The 6,647-nt window shown below is 46.3% G+C and overlaps 2 protein-coding genes and 1 pseudogene across 2 annotated transcripts in view; all 3 read left to right on the top strand.

Moving 5' to 3' along the window:
• The window catches only part of LOC102252255 (zinc finger protein 420-like), a 254,464-nt gene that overhangs the window by 192,580 nt on the left and 55,237 nt on the right, over nt 1–6,647 (top strand). The window lies entirely within an intron of this gene.
• LOC102250485 overlaps nt 1–6,647 on the top strand; it is a 297,308-nt pseudogene that overhangs the window by 257,210 nt on the left and 33,451 nt on the right.
• LOC102251073 (zinc finger protein 665-like) overlaps nt 1–6,647 on the top strand; it is a 38,166-nt gene that overhangs the window by 27,303 nt on the left and 4,216 nt on the right. The window lies entirely within an intron of this gene.

The raw sequence follows: 6,647 nt of genomic DNA, 5'->3' as shown, positions 1-6,647 counted from the left end.
TTAGAAACATCGATCAGCTGCCTCCTGCACACTCCCTACTGGGGATGTGCCTGCAAGCAAGGTACATGCCCTTGACCGGAATCGAACCTGGGACCCTTGAGTCCGCAGGCTGATGCTTTATCCACTGAGCCAAACCAGTTAGGGCTCTTTGTGTTTTTTTTCCATGTACCAGTATATTTTTATGGATTTCAGAGAGGAAATTAGAGGAACATCAGTGATGAGAGAGAATCATTGACCGGCTGCCTCCTGTACACCCGACACTGGGGATTTTGACTGCAACCTGGTCGTGTGTCTAGACCAGCCGTGGGCAAACTACGGCCCGTTTGAAATGAATAAAACTAAAAAAAAAAAAAAAGACCGTACCCTTTTATGACTTCAGGGAGGAAATGAGAGGTAGAGATAGATAGGAACATTAGTGATGAGAGAGAATCATTGACCGGCTGCCTCCTGTACACCCCACACTGGGGATATTGACTGCAACCTGTTCGTGTGTCTAGACCACGAATGGAGTGAGTGACCACTTGTTGTATGGGTCAGCACACAAGAGCCACACCTGCTGGTCCAGGCAGAATAATCTTGTTTTAAGATTACTCATAATAAATTTCCAAATAGCATTGAGGTTACTATGAGTCCTATTCCATGAAAACTGGATTCCGTTAACAAACCCTTTTAGTTCAAAGTTCTGTATGAATTTTTCTTTGCGTTTTCTTTTTCTGTGTAATCAGAAGTGTGGCACATGATGGGGAAACATCAGCATCACAAGTAAAAAGTGAGCTTGTTACACAAGTGGAAACACAGGGCCCATCTCAAAACCTGGATCAGAGATTGTATTTTTATAGAAGTTCATTTCTTTGTGGTCTGCTTCACACTTGAGAAGAACTCCATATACTTCCAACCAGCGTGACCTTTCCCGCTGAGAAATATACATCACTGACCCTGAACGATGTAAATGCAGCCTTCAGAAATGTATAAGCCTGTGTCCATGCCTTAATTTTAAAGTTTATTTTCCGGTAAAGGAAAATCTGTACTGTGGATTTGTGGACGTTTGTCATCCTCCTGTGTCAGTGTTAGAAAACACATCAGAGAATATTACTGGGGCAAAGTGATCTTACTGTATAGTTCAGGATACCCCCTATGGTCAAACAAATAGATTCATGAGATTTATGCAGTCACTAAACCATCCTGATTTCATAGTTGTAAAATGTGTGTCTCTGTACCTAAACTGTTAGCGTTATTTTAGCTGTGTTTTCTTTGTGTTTTTTTCCATGTACCAGTATATTTTTATGGACTTCAGGGAGGAAATGAGAGGTAGAGATAGATAGGAACATTAGTGATGAGAGAGAATCATTGACCGGCTGCCTCCTGTACACCCCACACTGGGGATATTGACTGCAACCTGTTCGTGTGTCTAGACCACGAATGGAGTGAGTGACCACTTGTTGTATGGGTCAGCACACAAGAGCCACACCTGCTGGTCCAGGCAGAATAATCTTGTTTTAAGATTACTCATAATAAATTTCCAAATAGCATTGTGGTTCCTATGTGTCCTATTCCATGAAAACTGGATTCCGTTAACAAACCCTTTTAGTTCAAAGTTCTGTATGAATTTTTCTTTGTGTTTTCTTTTTCTGTGTATTCAGAAGTGTGGCACATGATGGGGAAACATTAGCATCACACGTAAAAAGTGAGCTTGTTACACATGTGGAAACACAGGGCCCATCTCAGAACCTGGATCAGAGATTGTATTTTTATAGAAGTTCATTTCTTTGTGGTCTGCTTCACACTTGAGAAGAACTCCATATACTTCCAACCAGCGTGACCTTTCCCGCTGAGAAATATACATCACTGACCCTGAACGATGTAAATGCAGCCTTCAGAAATCTATAAGCCTGTGTCCATGCCTTAATTTTACTTTATTTTCCTGTAAAGGAAAATCTGTACTGTGGATTTGTAGATGTTTGTCATCCTCATGTGTCAGTGTTAGAAAACACATCAGAGAATATTACTGGGGCAAAGTGATCTTACTGTATAGTTCAGGATACCCCCTATGGTCAAAACCTCTTCTCCTAACACTGTTTTCATGTTGGGTGACGTTATGAACTCTTCTCATGACCTATTGGTAACTGTCTTTTATTTCAGGAACCGTTGTCCTTCATGGATGTGGCCATAGATTTCTCTCAGGAGGAGTGGGAATGCCTGGACCCAGCTCAGCGGAAATTGTACCTGGATGTGATGTCAGAGAACTACAGCAACGGGGGTGTTAGGCATGCTGGGTTGATGGAAGTGTGGTGGAGAGGTGGGGGGAACTTGTGCATGCCTTGGTTTGCAACTATTGCAGGCGTGGTAGGGTGACAGTGTGCTGGGGGATGTTCACACACCAGGGCGGGGGTGTGCACACCAGAGGCCTCTGGCTTTGCAGATCTGCAAGCCCCGTGGAGCGGCCAGGAGGATGTCAGTCTGGCCCTCCACGGTGGCTGTCTCTGCGATCCTGCACCTTCTGGGCCAGGAGGCGGATCTTGCGCAGCCACTCCTGGGCGCTGATGGCCTGTAGGCACTACTTCAGCTCAGCCTGCAGGCTCCGCTTGGCGTACTCAGAGCTGTCACCAACGCCATGTGGGGAGGACAGGCCGCCCTCCGCCAGCCTGCCTCCCCTGTCCAGAGGCTCTCTGCACTGCTCACCTGCCCAGAGTGACTGGGGCTGGGCGGAAGCCAGGCATCCTGCCCTGCCCAACCTCGGCTGATCCGCCCCTGTGTGAGCTGCTGCCCCGCCGGGAAGGGTCACGAATCCAGGTCCTGGGACCGCGGACAGCCTCTCGCGCTGCCCCCCGCCCGGCAGGGTCACAGATCCAGGTACCGGGACCGCAGACAGCCTTTCCCACTGCCGCCCACCTTCAGTATGCAAATTAGCCATCATCTTGTTGCTTCAGGGTGGGGGTCCCCACTAGGGTGCCTGGCCAGTCTGGATGAGGGGATGATGGCTATTTGCAACTGGTCACACCCCCTTCAGGGAGGGGGCCCCCACTGGGGTGCCTGGCCAGTCTGGGTGAGGGGCTGAGGGCCGTTTTCAGACTGGCGGGTGACTGAAGCTCCCAACCCTCCTTTTTTTCTTTTTTCTTTTATTCTGGGATTTATTTACCTTCTATGGCTGTCACTGGAGCTGAGGCTCGGCTGCAGCTCTGAGACCTTGGCTGCAGCTCTGAGACCTCGGCTGCTGAAAGCAGGTTGGGTTTGTTTGGGTTCTATAATTGAAACACTGTTGCGGTCCTGCTGGCTGAAGCCCTGCTGCCTGAAAGCAGATTTCTGGAGTTTGTTTAGCTTCTATACTTGCAACACTGTTTCTTAGAGTGCAAGCTCAGAGGCCGGCAGCGGCAGGTGGGGAACCTTGGCTTCCTCCATCAGTGGAGCAAGCAAGCCTCCTGTTTGCTTCAGTGCCTAGCTGCCGGCCGCCATCTTCGTTGGCAGTTAATTTGCGTAAGGATATGCTGATTAGCCAATGGGAAGGGTGTCGGGGTTATGGTCAATTTGCATGTTTCTCTTTTATTAGATAGGATCTCTAGGGGCTTCTGCTTTCTGTGTTAGATTCATTCTCTCAAGGAACAAATTGAGCCCCAGCTGGTTGGGCTCAGTGGATTGAGGGCCAGCCTGCAGACTGAAAGGTCCCTGGTTCGATTCTGGTCAACGACCAATGCCTGGGTCCTGTCGGGTGTGTGCAGGAGGCAACCAATCAATGATTCTCTCTCATCATTGATATTTCTATCTCTCTTTCCCTCTCCATTTTTCTCTGAAAGCAATAAAATTTTGTATGTTTTAAAAAAGTAACAAATTGGGGGTCCGTAGGAGAGAAAAGCAAAGTTTTGTGATATATGTGAATTAGGAACTCAGTGTTTGCACACTTTACATGTTGTCTACACTAATTAAGGTACTATCAGAAAAGGATATTTTAGAAAATCATTTTCCTGAATATTCTAAGATTCTACCATGTCTCTGGCCAGAGGACAACCAGGATTGGAAATGGGAAAGCTTTATCAAAATTCATAATCCACTGTCTTTTATTTTCTAAGATTTTATTGAATTCAGAGAAGAAGGGAGAATTAGAGAGAGATAGAAAATTAAGCTGGGCTTTAGTTGATGTGCCCTGACCAGAGATCAAACCTACAACTTGGTTATATCGGTACGATCCTCTAAGCAACTGGGCTACCTGTGCAGGCAGATTGGATTCTTTCATTTAGTTCTATTTATCTAGGCTTCTATCATATTTTTGAATGGCTTCATGTATTATTTCCTTACTAGAGGCCCAGTGCACGAAATTTGTGCACCGAGGGTGTGGGTGTTACTCAGCCCAGCCCACACCCTCTCCAATCTGGAACCTCTTGAGGGTTGTTCGATTGCCTGTTTAATTCCAATCCCACAGGGATCGGGCCTAAACGGGCAGTGCATATCCCTCTCACAATCCAGGACTGCTGGCTCCCAATCAGCAGTCTTGCCTGCCTGATTGCCCCTAACCGCTTCTGCCTGCCAGCCAGCCTAATCACTCCCTAACTTCTCCCCTGCCAGCCTGATCGATGCCTAACTGCTCCCCTGCCAGTACAGTCGCCCCCAACTGCCCTCCCCTGCCGGCTCATTCGCTCTCAACTGTCCTCCCTTAATGGCCGAGTCGACCCCTGCTCCCCTCTTCTCATGGCCTGGTGGCCCCTGACTGCCCTCCGCTGATGGCTTGGTCACCCCTAACAGCCTTCCCCTGGCGACCTGATCACCCCCAACTACCCTCCCCTGCCAGGCTGGTCACCCCTAACTACCCTCCCCTCAAGGCCTGGTCCCCCCCAACTGCCCTCCCTTGCAGGCCTGGTCCCCCCCAACTGCTATCCCCTGCAGGCCTGGTCACCCCCAACTGCCCTCCCCTGTTAGCCAGGTTGCCCCTAACTGCCCTCCCCTGCTGGCCTGATTGCCCAGAACTGCCCTCCCCTGCTGGCCATCTTGTGGATGTGGGCACCACCATCTTTGAGGGCATGGCACTCAATTAGCTTATTCCCTCCTTATTGGCTGTGGGCGCCATCATGTTTGCGACAGCATGAGGGTCAATTAGCACATTCCCTCTTTATTAGATAGGATAGTAGTGAATAAGACATCATTGTACGTCCTGAACTGTATTTATCCATTCCCTTGTTGCCAGTCCTCTTCATTGCTTCCAATTTTAGTAAATTATGAATAAACAGCCTCCTTGTAGGCTTTTGTGTAGATCAGTGGTGGCAAACCTTTTGAGCTTGGCGTGTCAGCATTTTTTTTAAAATATATTTTATTGATTTTTATTTTTAAAAAGTTGTTTCCTCTCCATTGTTTATCATCTGTTTTGTCAATATTCTTATTGGGTGGTTTTTAAAAAAATATATATTTTATTGATTTTTTACAGAGAGAAAGGGAGAGGGACAGAGAGTCAGAAACATCAATGAGAGAGAAACATCCATTAGCTGCCTCCTGCACACCAACTACTGGGGATGCACCCACAACCAAGGTACATGCCCTTGACTGGAATCGAACCCGGGATCCTTCAGTCCCCAGGCCGACGCTCTATCCACTGAGCCAAACCGATCAGGTCGTTGTTGGGTGCTTTTGTTCATTTATCAATTCCATGTTTTATTTCATGCCATTGTTCTCCGCAGTATTTTTCTGCTTAGAAAACCCCTAATGATCTTAGAGGAGCTGTTCTTTCCATGAGGAATTATTTTTTATATGTCTTTAGATAGTATTCTGGAACACATGATATTTTCATTTTTTTTTATCTGTTCTCATGTTTATATTCATTCTACCTAGAATTCATGAGCTGCTTGCATTTGTATGTTGCTTTCTCCAATTGTCAGGATCTTAAACAATTAATTTTTTATATAAGTTACCTACTGCTTTTCACTATTCTGTCTCTATGGGGTCCCCTTGGTAGCCGATTTGTTAGTATCTTAGGAGTTCCTTAAATTCTGTTCACATTTCCACGTGTTTGTTGGCTTCTCTGAATCAAAATGTTAATGAATTAAAATTGTAATGATTTATGTACAAATTCTTGATTATTTAATTACTGTGTTTTAAATGTATGTTTATTGATTTCAGAGAGGAAATGCGAGGGAGAGAGAGATAGAAACATCAGTGAAGAGAGAGAATCATCGATGGGCTGTTTACTGTATGATCGGGGATTGAGCCTTCAACTCAGGCCTGTGCCCTAATGTGGAACCAAACCGTGACTTTCTAGTTCATAGGTAGAGACAACCTCTGAGCCACACTTTGATGTTTTGAGTTGATCGTGTCTTTCATGATTCTAGTGTATTTTTTTTTTAAATGTGGAACGCTTCACGAATTTGCATGTCATTCTTGCGCAGGGGCCATGCTAATCTTCTCTGTATCGTTCCAATTTTAGTATATGTGCTGTTGAAGCCAGCACATGTATTTTTTAATTTTGGTATTATGTAGTTCAATATCCCCCTTCCGTGTGGTATTTATAAAGTACTTTCTCGCCCTGACCGGTTTGGCTCAGTGGATAGAGCGTCGGCCTGCGGACTCAAGGGTCCCAGGTTCGATTCTGGTCAAGGGCATGTACCTTGGTTGTGGGCACCTACCCAGTGGGGAGTGTGCAGGAGGCAGCTGATCGATGTTTCTCTCTCATC

The sequence above is a fragment of the Myotis brandtii genome, unplaced genomic scaffold, assembly GCF_000412655.1.
Source record: "Myotis brandtii unplaced genomic scaffold, ASM41265v1 scaffold1289, whole genome shotgun sequence".
In the NCBI taxonomy this organism is placed as follows: domain Eukaryota; kingdom Metazoa; phylum Chordata; class Mammalia; order Chiroptera; family Vespertilionidae; genus Myotis; species Myotis brandtii.
This window is presented reverse-complemented; position numbering and strand designations above follow the sequence as displayed.